The sequence below is a fragment of the Amphiura filiformis genome, chromosome 8 (assembly GCF_039555335.1).
Source record: "Amphiura filiformis chromosome 8, Afil_fr2py, whole genome shotgun sequence".
NCBI lineage: Eukaryota > Metazoa > Echinodermata > Ophiuroidea > Amphilepidida > Amphiuridae > Amphiura > Amphiura filiformis.
The window spans coordinates 43,201,976-43,215,627 of record NC_092635.1 but is presented as its reverse complement, the minus strand read 5'-3'; the positions used below and the strand labels follow the sequence as shown (position 1 = coordinate 43,215,627).

Sequence of the window (13,652 nt, the reverse complement as noted above, 5' to 3'; positions counted from 1 at the left end):
TGGGTCACTGAAATTCCAGTGTAGTAATTGGATTCCTTGCCCCTATAATATACATAACTTTTGTTACCACTGTGTTATTAGTTTTTGAGAAAAATGCAAAAATAGACACAAATTTATCGAGGGGGTGTAGTACCCCCTTAAGCATTAAACATATCACGGGGTTTCAGGATGGGATAAGTGTGTCGGGTGGGTGGGTGAATGGGTGCAAACGATTATTACTATTAGTTCTGAAGCTATAGGCGTATTTATGACAGCTGCAGACTTTAGATATACAACAAATGTATTACCGATGCCTTTCAGAGCACATTATTTTGGACTGCAATACCGAGTTGTAACTTTTGAATTTGAACCACTCCTGAAACTCTGCGCTTTTAATTAACACTTTTGTCAAATAAGTACACAATTGAAAAACCTGCGTATTCCCAGGGACTGTTCATACACGGTCCCTGGTATACTTGACATTTCACAGAACACCTTTCTTAATAGTATTGTTTTCCAAGATTATATAATACTTCAAATACGTCTTTTCACACTATTGTGTTCCTATTGTTTCAATCAAATTAGATACAACAAGACCTCCACAGGTTAATATTTAGACTGCTCAGTGCCAGAAGTGGGTAAGTGCAATAGCTGCCATGTGTAGTGGTAATGTGTAGATGAGTACAATATACTGTGTGTAAATGGCCAAATGTTCACAGGGCAGCTATTGCACTTACCCACTTCTGGCACTAAGCAGTCGATATTACTGTTTAACTTTCCTTTGAAACAAAGACATCTTCATACTGTCATCATTTTATAGAAATCTATAATATGTGTGTGTGCACACAAATTGACTTAACAAACCCCGTTGACTTAACAAACCGTTAACAGAACCATAACTGTGATGCTTCCGTCGCTTAAATATGTTAAATAGAATCGCCAGACACAAGAATCAATATTCTTGCCTTGATGAGTTTGGATGAAATAAGCGATGTATGCTTAATTATTGCACCCGCGTAATGATTTTAACAATATTGTGTGTATTTAAAACTATTAGAGCGCATAACAAGATAATTGACTTATCAACGTGATAACAATTTGTATAGTTAAGGAACATATGTCAGCACTTTTAGTACCCGTTTACTTGATTTTTATGGAAATGGGAAAAAATCGGTTATACAATTACGTCTTTTATAAAATGACAAAATGAAACATGCATTATATGTATAGATCATGCATAGGAAAAGCCAACTTGTGGCTAATAACAACGGACGTTATGAATACTGGTGCCATTCAGTATTTGATCGTATTACATTTTATATTTGAGAAATCTAGAACAAATTATATTGTTAATGAATAAAATACGTTTAATGTTTTTCTCTCACGCATGCAAACTATAACTTTACTGAAAGTTGTATTGATCCTACTCTGCCCACTGAGATTTGCCTATAAATATCCGGAATTTGAAGTATTATTTTATCATATAAATCCTGAAATCAAAAACAACAAATGAAATAAATCCCGTCTCGTATTGGGTTTTTTGAAACACATCGCTGGAGCTTGTTAATGTTTTACCATTCAATTTATATTGCCGCCAAGCGAACTATATAAAACACTTAATAAGGTGGTACAACGCCCCCTGACACATTGTGTGACTAATTTTGCATTTTTTTCCAAAAAAATAACTACACACTGGTAACAAAAGTTGTGTATATTATAGGGGCAAAGAATCCAATTACTTCAATGAAATTTCAGTGATTCAAGACAAGTGGTTCATCATATATGTTAAGAAATGAGGTACATTCTCTTTTCTTATCATAAATAACGTACTGATTGTCTTGAGTTACTGAAATTCCAGTGTAGTAACTGGATTCCTTGCCCCTCCATATACATAATTTTTGTTACCAGTGTGTTATTATTTTTGAGAAAAATGTAAAAATAGTCACAAATTTATCAAGGGGTGTAGTACCATCTTAATCGCTCAATGATGACAAAGCGCCGTCTGTCAGATTCCATGTCAAGACATCAAGAATCAAGAAAAGCAAAAACTTACAACTATACTACCAATTCCACGTTTGAATAACTACAAAATACAGTCATATCAATAGATAATAAACGCATATCAATATAGAAAGAACAAGTTCAAATTTTATCACTGTCTTTAACTATAACTAGGGATAACCATCAAAATTTCATGTTGACCCTATTGCTACAAAAGATTGTTTTCTGAGTAGAACTAATCAACAGAAGTATTTTGGTGGTTAAATGGTCAAAATCGGTCAAAAACTTTTCGAATTATGAATTATCAAAGTTTCCCATTCTGACCGGTCATTGGAACGAAATAAAATGACAAGGTCCAAAAATAGCAGTTGGGAGCAAAATTGGCATAAGCATATATTTACCTTTATATATTTCTTTATTTTAACATATTTGCAAACATGAAACAAGCATATTGTGAAAGTATCAAAGGGTTTCTTATGAAATGGCACTTAACTAGTCACTGGCATAACTTATTTTTTCAAACCAAGGCATTGAAATCATGCATTTAGAGGACATTTGCCAAAAATCATCCAAGATAGCCGATATGGCACAAAATCAAAATTGCACTAAGTAGGTGAACTTTTTTTTCACAACCAAGAATTTCAATGTTATTGGGTTTAATATGACCAATTAGTAGGTGTATGTAAACAAAATCTTAAGTTTTGAAGGTCATTGACTCATTCACAACAATAGAGATTATCCTCATCATGCTCATGTGTATTCCTGTAGTATTCCTCATTCAAACCAAAGTAGCACTCAATACATTATGAGTATCTTTGTTCAAACCAATTCAATGCTTGACCTCGGAGTTACCTGCATGACTATCGCGGGCTATTTTGAAACAGTTATGGTTGCACATTCAGGTACTTCTTTTGAAAGTCCTAAACAAGGTATAGCCAGCAGCAAGTTGTAGATGTTATAGGCCTAAATATAAGAAAACGTTTAGGGTTAAGATCAGGTGAACAATACATCGAATGAGCACGAAACTTCACATTTATGTTCAGAAAGGTGTCTTCTTAACATGATTTGAAAGGAATATAAAAATTCCAAAGGGAAGCTGGTGATTTAATTTGTAACTCGAGATCTACTTGTTCAATTTTTTAACCTTTTTACAGAGGGTATGATAGAGGTATTACTGGCAACTCTGCCAAATTACAGCTCAGTAGGCCACGTTTTTCACCTGATCTTACTGATTTGAATATTTTGTGCCATTCTTGAGCAGTGCTAAACTCAGCCACTGGCAATTAAGCGCACTGTGGCGATGGACCAATTTTGACTCGCACTTACAGAAAAACAAAATAAGTTATGTTGCTGTAATTTGCAAGATAGTTACAAAATATAATTGGCAGTAACTTCCCCAAATTTTACAGAAAAATATTGAAAAATAAAAGAATGAGATCAATTTAGAAATGTATGTGCAAGCAGTGCACAGTTGAGCTCCCTGCATGTCTATGGGAGTGTTCTAATCAAGTTGATGGTTCATTGGTCATCCCTACTATAACCAGATCTACTCTGCTATAACCAATAAGGAAAAATAAACACGAGCATTCGTTGCAACATTCTAAAGAGACAAATGTATAGAATGGAACTATTCTGATTGTCCCAAAATCGACTTCGAATTTGTCAACCCAGTTTGTCAAATCCGATTTTAACAAAATGTGACGCGTGAATTTCCTTTTGGCACAATTTTATCGCATTGCATTTTTGTATTTAAAGAATCCAGTGTTATTTTGTTCATTCATCAAATGCATTTCAATTTTGTTCTCATTGCGTTTCTTTAGAAGCGGAATGAAATCAAGAATCGAGAAAACGCATTGAAATTCAAGTTACAACTTTCTTGAAAGTTCTAGTTATACATTTATGCTACTTCGTCATTGATTTGACATTCAACAACTCTTCCTATACCTTTGTACAGGAGCCAACCGTTGTTAAACCGTGATGAACCCACACTTTTACTGTAGCGTATACGCGAACGCGAGCGAGACTACGCGTTTCGCGAGCGCGAGTAAAATTCGTCATGCCTGGAACCTTTGTGCGTATGCCAGCTTACAAGTTGAATTCAGTATTTTTCAGGTAGCGGCTAAACATTGCCGTTTTATTCTGTAGTTTTATTGCTGATATCAAAGAGAAATCATCGAAGTTTTTGTAAGGCTGAGTGGCAATGATTAACTGACATTCCTTGTAAAATAATCGTGAATTATACGATATTTAGCTTCTTTTCGTTGTTGAAAGGATTCAATCATGTTTCACCGTTGTTCATCACCGTTTAACAACTCGCGTCGGCGCGTCTGCGTGGTTTACTTCGCTTGGGCAGAAAGCTGCCCTCGCGAAGTAAACCACGCAGACGACGCGGCCGCATCGTTGTTAAACGGTGATGAACAACGGTGAAACATGATTGAATCCCTAAATGAATATTCCGAACTTGAAGTGTTTTCTTTATATCAATTCTGTTTCAACCAGAAAAAGAAACAATAAATAGAAAACTGCATTTCGCATTGGGGTTGTTTGGAACACCTCATAAGAAATGAACTAGTTAATGTTTAAACCTCAAGTTCAAATTATATTTTATCTTTCAAAATGGCCGCAAGTGGACTATTATAAAACTCGTGATAGCACTCGTGATTGTATAAAATGCCTACCCTATATTTCCAAAAAACAATGAATAAGACATGTATAATCCAATCACGTGTCTGTCAGATTTGTTAGGCGTACAATGAATAGTCTTAATTAGCTATCAAGATGAAAGGCAAATTAACTAATAAATATCAAACAAAACAAGTGCGCTATATCTCAGTTTGTAATAATACAGTTTATTCGGTCAAGGAAAGGAAAAGCTGTATGAACACAGTTCAGTTGCGAGGTACTATACTTTTCATTATTCTGGTTTATATGCCTTATTTTAAAGTACATTTTCTTTTTAAATGATATTTTCCATGCTGCACAACTAAGATGCTAATAAATCAAATTAACGTTAGTAACTATTTTCAACTGTTGCGATTTGGTCGTTCGCAGCATCCTGTGAACGGTAGTGGGCTTCGGCAAAAATTGCATTGATCATTTCATAGCGAGTATTTGTCATTGCATAGAACGATTCAAATACCACGGATATACTTATAAAGGTCATGTGGTTCTTGAGTTGTGTTGTAAAGAGGGCTGAAACCACATGATCTTCGTAAAACGTACATAACTCATTCACAACAATAAATCAAGCAAGTTTTCAACGTATATAATTTGTAGACTGAACTGCTGCAAAACATTAAGGTGTTATTTTTCAATAATATATTGATTTAGACAATGAAAATCGTTCTTTGGGGTTGCCTCGAACAACACTTAGTCAACCCTTAATTTTGGCTTTGCAGAACAGTTTACTATGCACCTTTTGTAAGATAAATAGCGTAATTAATTGACGAGTTTAAAAAACTCGCACTTTGCGCATTCAAGCAGTTAATTTTCATAATGGAAACAGTCAAAGTGACCACAAGAAATAAACCTCAAAAACGCACTTCATAATGCGAATTATTTACCTTATCGCTGCCTGTCGCTGATGTGGATATTTAATGTAAAGAGACACGATTTTGTTACTGATACTAAATCCAATTTTGTTGTCAAAATATTTTCCTAGATTTATTACATAAATTGGTTAAAGGCACTATCAGTGGTACACACGAAGTTGTAAAATAATATTAGACAATTTTCTATGAGCGGATTTATAGAAGTCTCATTTATGTGCTCTTTTTTTTTTCAAAAAGAACAAAATTGACAAAAAGCAAAAACAACAGTGCAGAAAATATTAAAAGCCAGGACCATTCAATTCAATATCTAAGAGGAAGAATGACCCAACTCCATCTGTTTTTGAGATATTGAGAAAAACTTAATAGTTGGACAAGTTTTACAGACAGAATGTTTTCATCTTCAGGGGACCTTTAACTAACTATGAATTATACAACACTGATGAACTGTTTTGGTATTATTGTTATAATATGTTTGTATCATTGTACATTGGTTGTTTTTTGCAAAGCGCCATGAGCGTCTCTCGAGGGATACCGATGCTTATTATTAAGTATTATTATTATTATTATTATTATTATTATTATTATTATTATTATTATTATTATTATTATTATTATTATTTAATACGCATGAATTTGAAATTATAATATGTTTCCATGGCAAAGGCACATGTCTTAATACGAGCCAGAATTGGGCCCTTCTTCCACTTAGGTATTCAATAATATGACACAATAAGTAGCCGTACGGGCAAAAAACCTCCTACATGGACAAAACCATTGTAAATATTCAGAATATACACTGTCAATTTTATCCTTTGTATGGAAGTCGTTTTCAGTCTCCTATAACACCTAATATTTCACGATTTTATTTTTGCATTTGGTGATTGAATAAATCACTAGTGACTTTATGACAAACATTGATGTAATCGTAATCGCGGCAAACTTATTAAAATAATTAAACGGACAGTAAAAACTTTTCATTGTTACATATTTTTATCTTAATTTCCAGTGCTATGCTAAACTATACCATAGTCGATTTTTGATAAATAAAAAAATAATATGATGAACGCATTCAGTTGAACTCAAAATTATACAAATCTTTATCACAAGTAAATATTCAATAAATGGTCATAAAATGTTTATATTAGATCAACAAAAATACAATTCTGATTTGACCGCGAAACCCCGAGTTAAAAGATCGGATGTGAAAAATCTATTAATTGCGCAAATTAATACATCAGAGTTTATGTATAAATAAACTGAAGTATGGGTAAGTGAACAACGGGGAAGTCTAGTACTTTGCCTGTGCATGATCGCATTTTGAAGACAAAAAAGCTGTAACAGTTTTATTGGGCTATTCCATTAAAAATCCACACTACCCCTGTGGAAGATTTTGGAAATATGTTCCACAAAGGGAATATGAATTTCAATTGGAATGAACACATTAGCAGCTCCGTTTGAAACTCACACTCCCTCAAGGGAAGATTCAGGTTGAATCTTTCTTAGAGGGTGAATGGAATTCAAGATCTGCCTAATGCACTCATTTCATTTGAAATACATACTCCCCCTGTGGGAGATATTTCCAAAATCTTCCACAGGGGGAATGTGGATTTTAAATGAAATAGCCCATTATTATATATTTACCATACGTAACGCTCTGTCATATTTTGATCGAATATAGATGGCAATTATGTGATTAGATGTTAATTGGAAGGTGATGTGTATGGCAAGTATATTGCACAATAGAACAGAAAAACCTGGTTTTTCGATCAAAAAACCTAGTTTTTCGATCGAGAAACCTGGTTTTTCGATCGTGAAACCTGGTTTTTCGATCGAGAAACCTGGTTTTTCGGTGAAAAACCAGGTTTTTCGGCCGAGAAACCTGGTTTTTCGCCGATAAACTTGGTTTTTCACTGATAAACCTGGTTTTTCAAACGAAAAACCAGGTTTTTGAATTCGATTGTCATAGTTTTCGAAAACCTGGTTTCTCGGTCGATAAACCTGGTTTATCAAAAACTATGACAATCGAATTTGAAAAACCTGGTTTTTCGATTGAAAAACCAGGTTTATCAAAAAAAATATGACAATCGATTTGAAAAACCAAGTTTATCGGCGAAAAACCAGGTTTATCGGTCGATAAACCTGGTTTATCAAAAACTATGACAATCGAATTTGAAAACCTGGTTTTCGATTGAAAACCAGGTTTATCAAAAAAACTATGACAATCGATTTGAAAAACCAAGTTTATCGGCGAAAACCAGGTTTCTCGGTCGATAAACCTGGTTTTCAAAAACTATGACAATCGAATTCGAAAACCTGGTTTTCGATTGAAAAACCAGGTTTATCAAAAAAAACTATGACAATCGATTTGAAAAACCAAGTTTATCGACGAAAAACCAGGTTTCTCGGTCGATAAACCTGGTTTTTCAAAAACTACGACAATAGAATTCGAAAACCAGGTTTCTCGGTCGATAAACCTGGTTTTTCAAAAACTATGACAATCGAATTCGAAAAACCAGGTTTATCAAAAACTACATTGTATGACAATCGAATGCTCCTCGAAAACCGGAATTTCCAAACCATTAGTAATGGCGACACACTTCATGGCGCGCGGGCATGGTGTGATCAACGAGGTAGAAAGGATAGAGCGCCCTGCTCGCCGAATCTGTGAAGCCGGTTTGGGTGCTGTATAGATACACAAACAGGCGCGTAGCCAGCATTGTCAGTCCGAGGGGCAAACGTCTTTATCGTCCCTAAAACGTCGTTATCGTCCCTATCATTTTTTATCGCAATATCGCGTGTGCGTAGCACGCGAGTCTATTTGTTTTGGTAAATAACGAGCGCGCGTAGCGCGTGAGCCGAAATTTTTGGGTTAAATCTCCCTTCTCCCCCCTTTTCTTCTCCCTCCCTCTTTCTTTCTTTCCCTTTCCTCCTCTTCCTCTCCTTTCCCTTCTCTTCCCTTTTCCTTCCCTTTTCTTCCCTCTCCTTCTCCCTTCCCTTCTCTTTCTCCCTCTCCTTCCCTTCTTTTTCTCTTTTCTCTTCTTTTTTCCGTCCCCATTTTATGGCAAGCACGCCTGAATCTGGTATTTCATCGCTCCTGCCGATTTGGTAAAGGTGCTCTTACATATACCCCTTGAAGATTCCACATCCATCCTACCAATATCATGTTAAAAACCTGTAAGCACATCATGATTTATCACTAAATGGCGGACGGGAAATTGCTGAAAATTTGCTGAAATGGAGTGTACCGTACCAGGGGGAATCGATGCTTGTACGAAGTTGTGGTACCCGACAGTTTGTTTTCAAGCTCCTTGTAGGCCTATGTAGCGTACAAACCACAATAAATCAGCAAATCCACTCGGCTTCATAAGCGTCTGTTGTTTTTATATTCCCGTCTCTGAAATCAATGACGTAATCAAAATCTACTCAATATTCATATTTTCGAACGTTGTTTGCTCCAGTCCAGGCCCTGCTCCAGTCCTCAATACAACACAGTGAAGCGGCCGTGCGTGAGTACCGGTATTCGAGGCCTGGAGGATCTAGCCTAAGTGCAATATCGGGGAGTGCAAGCGTATAGTATTCGATTGTCATAGTTTTTTTTGATAAACCAGGTTAATCAAAACTATGACAATCGAATTCAAAAAACCTGGTTTTCGATTGAAAACCAGGTTTATCAAAAAACTATGACAATCGAATTGAAAAACCAAGTTTATCGGCGAAAAACCAGGTTTCTCGGTCGATAAACCTGGTTTTCAAAAACTATGACAATCGAATTTGAAAAACCTGGTTTTCGATTGAAAAACCAGGTTTATCAAAAAAACTATGACAATCGAATTGAAAACCAAGTTTATCAGGGAAAAACCAGGTTTCTCGGTCGATAAACTTGGTTTATCAAAAACTATGACAATCAAATTCGAAAAACCTGGTTTTAGATTGAAAACCAGGTTTATCAAAAAACTATGACAATCGAATTGAAAACCAAGTTTATCGGCGAAAACCAGGTTTCTCGGTCGATAAACCTGGTTTTCAAAAACTATGACAATCGAATTCGAAAAACCTGGTTTTTTGATTGAAAAACCAGGTTTATCAATAAAAACTATGACAATCGAATTGAAATACCAAGTTTATCAGTGAAAAACCAGGTTTCTCGGCCGATAAACCTGGTTTCTCAAAAACTATGACAATCAAATTCGAAAACCTGGTTTTCGATTGAAAAACCAGGTTTATCAAATCGAAAAACCAAGTTTATCGATTGGATTGTCATAGTTTTGATAAACCTGGTTTATCAGCCGAAAACCAAGTTTATCAAAAACTCTGACAATCGAATTGATAAACCTGGTTTTCGATTTGAAAAACCTGGTTTTTCGATCGAAAAACCAGGTTTTTCGATTGAAAAACCAGGTTTATCGACGAAAAACCAGGTTTTTCTGTTCTATTGTGCAATATACTTGCCATAGATGTGAGCAGCTGCAAAGTGATAGAAAATGCTTAAGAAAGTACATGTGCTCTACTCGCGTATGGTAGGAGACTTATGAAAAACATACATTGATATTATATAATTCGTATCATTTATTAGAACATACATTATTTAATTGCATATTACGCTTCGTAATTCGTAATTAGTGATTTTGTTTCCAAGTAAAAAAAGGAAAAACAGAAAAACAGCTAAGTAAATGCTAAGTAAAAGCTAAGTAAGAATACCGGAATCTTCTAATACAATCTTATTGTTTAGGTATATTTACAATTCGTGTGTAATCTGTGCATGTATAGATATATTCATAGGTGTTCGTGGTTTATTGTTGAGTAATGCTAAATCTAAGATATGTAAAAGCTGTATCAATAACGTTTGGGTGCCTGCATGGTGGTGGTTTGGGTACCTCCCCGGGATATTTAGATATTTAAGTCTTTTTTGACAATTGTTGACAATATTGTACAATTAAAAATTTTGCTCCCCCCCTGAAAGTGACATTCCCCTTCCCCTTCTAAAAACAAAACTCTTGGCCGCGCAGGAGAAGGAGAGAAGGAGGGAAAGGATGGACGAGCGGAAAAGAAGTTATAAGAAGTTAAAAGAAGCAGGATATGTCATCAAATGTTGTTAGCATTGTATTCGCTTAATTCATTTAAAAATTTATAGCTTAGGGATTCAATCATGTTGCACCGTTGTTCATCACCGTTTAACAACGATGCGGCCGCATCGTCTGCGTGGTTTACTTCGCGAGGGCAGCTTTAGCTAAAGCTGCCCGAGCGAAGTAAACCACACAGACGCGCCGGACGCGAGTTGTTAAAATAACTTTAATTGACTTACCTAGTGGTCAGAGTAAATCCCGGTTGTAAATCACATATATAATCAATAAGAAATCCGTTCAGTGGAAAATAGTTCCTCTTTAAGACGTTCCCAATTGCAATCTGTAAATCAAAAAAACGTTCCGATTATGATAAACTGACGATAGTGGGTTCCCTCAAGATACAACTGACTCTAGAACATGTGTAACCAGGCATATTGAACGAGTCTGTAACCGTTACGTCATTCGCCTGACGCAGACGCATAATCGCCATCATCGACAGCGATCACAATCACAACGGTTGCTGACTACTTAGAGTTAACATCCATCCGTATATTTTCTCCGTCTGCCGACACACGTGCTGTAGAAATTGTTTGATGGAGTGAAACACGAACACTATCTTTCTGGTTTAGTTACCGGCTATTAACTACATCTACTGTGCAGCACATTACGTGTCAATGTCAAATTAAATATTTAAAACTTAAAAGGGAAGGCGGCCGGTCCCATACGCCATCCACTTTTAAATACATGCTCTCTATATAAATCAGTGTTTATCGCCCGCGTACTGATGTGTCCTATGCGTCGCTGTTTTGACATACTGTCGTATGACGATTTTTGGGCAAAATGAGTTATATATAAACTTTCAAAATCTGTAAATGAAACTCTATTCACAAAGTTTTGAGACCTTTTTGCTCCGGTTTGATTTTAAGTTTTGCACCGGTTTGATTTGACTATGCCTAATAATAAACGCACGGACATCACAGGATACTTCCTCAGGAATCCACAAAACTCCGAAAAGGTGTCAAATGTGGGGATGATAAGTGAAAATAGGAAATCTAAAGGAACTGTTTCTAAAACGACAACACGCACTCAAGACATGGCGGGTATTACAAGTGACGATACCAATGTTGTGACCTCGGACTTAGAGCAAGATATAGTGAGTAACTCGGAGCTCAAGGCTCTTATTTTAAGATTGGAAAATTCTATGAACCTCAGAATTGAAAAAATAGAAGGTGATATTAAGGTGAATGAGGACAAGATAGAAAGTTTGGAACACGATGTTGCCGTAGTGAAGGAGGATATCTCTAAGATTGAAAACGAAGAACTATCAGGTTTAAAGGGCAAATACCAACATCTTACAGAAAAGCTGACGCTGATGGAAATTCACAATCGTAAGCCAAACCTCCTTTTCTATGGAGTAGAACAAACACCAGGTGAAAACATAAATGACGTTCTGCAAAAATGCTGGAAAGAAGATTTTGGGTTAACAGAAGAAGAAGCGGAAGGTGTAATATCTGGGGTTGCAAATGCTCATCGGCTACCATCCAAAGAGGCGAGACGTGGTCCACAGGCCATCATAGCTCGATTTTGTTACATGGGTGATAGAAACATGCTCCTTGAAAAAGGTAGAACGCGACCATTTATTGAAGACAAGATACCAGCAAGTGTTTATACGGATCTTCCACCAGAAATGAAGAAGTTGAGAGGTGAACTGGCTACAAAAGCAAAAGACTTAAGAAGACAAGGAAAACAGACCAGAATCAGAGTGGTGGGTATAAAAGTGCTTCTGGAGTATCGGGAACGGCCACAAAGAGGGCAAAGAGGAGGATTGTGGACACTATATTCATAACTCTTGCATCTTAAATTAAAGATAGAAAATAATGACATTGAAAAAACAAACAAACTATAAAAAAGACTGTTTGCTGGTCACATAGTTAACATGGTTAAGATCGTCTCTGTGCAAGTGTTTAAATACATTGTCTTTATATTAAAATGTGAAATAGTGCACTGACCATGCTGACTGTTGAAACTGTAAGCAACATATTTTGTATTTCCAGGAAAATAATTTGTGAATGTTAACTTTGTTTTTTCCATATTGAAACTATTTGATTTTATGATCCAAGTAAATAATATGATGTATACAAGATATTAAAATGTTTCAGGTGTGTTTTGCCAAAATGTATATTGATGTCAAACCACAAAGTTTCTCAGGTTTTAATTTTTTTCTGATCTATAGACCAGTTTGTCCTGGTTTGTTAAATGTTATCAAGTAAATGAAAGACGTTGGTTTGGTGACAAATACATTTTAACTTTCTTATGATTTGCAAATGTTGTGATGTGAAATAATGCACTGTTGTTAGAACTTTTGTTTTGTATTTCCATGAAGATATTCTGATTTAAAAGAAAACAAGTTACTGTTTTCCACATTGAAATGATTTTTTTTTATTATTTTTTGCTGTTAAAGATTTTGTAGGTCCGTGTTGTTTATTATCATTATTTATTTTTAATAATTTTACCAATGAAGAGTATGAAAGCATTTGCATTGGAAAAAGAGATTTGGGAAAACAAATCAGAGGTGGATGTAGATTCCCTATAGAGTAATTTATTTGTGACTATTTTAATTTCTATTTAAATGCCTGGATATGTTTTGCATGTATAAATTGACATGTTTGTTTTGTGTGTGTTGAAAGCACACCTGGTTTTACTTTCAAGAACAGTCACTGAAGTTTTGCATGATTGGTTCTCATCCAGGCCTATAGGTGATGGTATAGAGGTCATAGACCTTTGGTTCTCTTTTGGCCTTCGTGCTCATTCATGTGTAGGAGTATCCCCTTTTCTATTATTACACTATTATGAATGAATGAATGTTTATGAATGAATGTCTGTTGGTATACTCATTTATTGCTTGCATGATCAGACTCGGGTTTGTTGATCTCGATATTCTGTATTAGAATATTCTAACTTGCATAATGGTGTAATAAATTAAATTAATTTTGTTTTGAAAAGGAAAATCTTGAGAGAAGGGTTTTGTTTATTTTTTATTTTTTCTCTGCCGGTATTT

The 13,652-nt window shown here is 35.4% G+C and overlaps 1 protein-coding gene across 1 annotated transcript in view; it reads right to left on the bottom strand.

Moving 5' to 3' along the window:
* The window catches only part of LOC140159567 (uncharacterized), a 158,127-nt gene that overhangs the window by 117,904 nt on the left and 26,571 nt on the right, over window positions 1-13,652 (bottom strand). The window contains exon 2 of the mRNA XM_072183059.1: window positions 10,834-10,934. The gene's annotated coding sequence lies outside the window, so the exon portion shown is untranslated. The remainder of the gene's footprint in view (window positions 1-10,833; window positions 10,935-13,652) is intronic.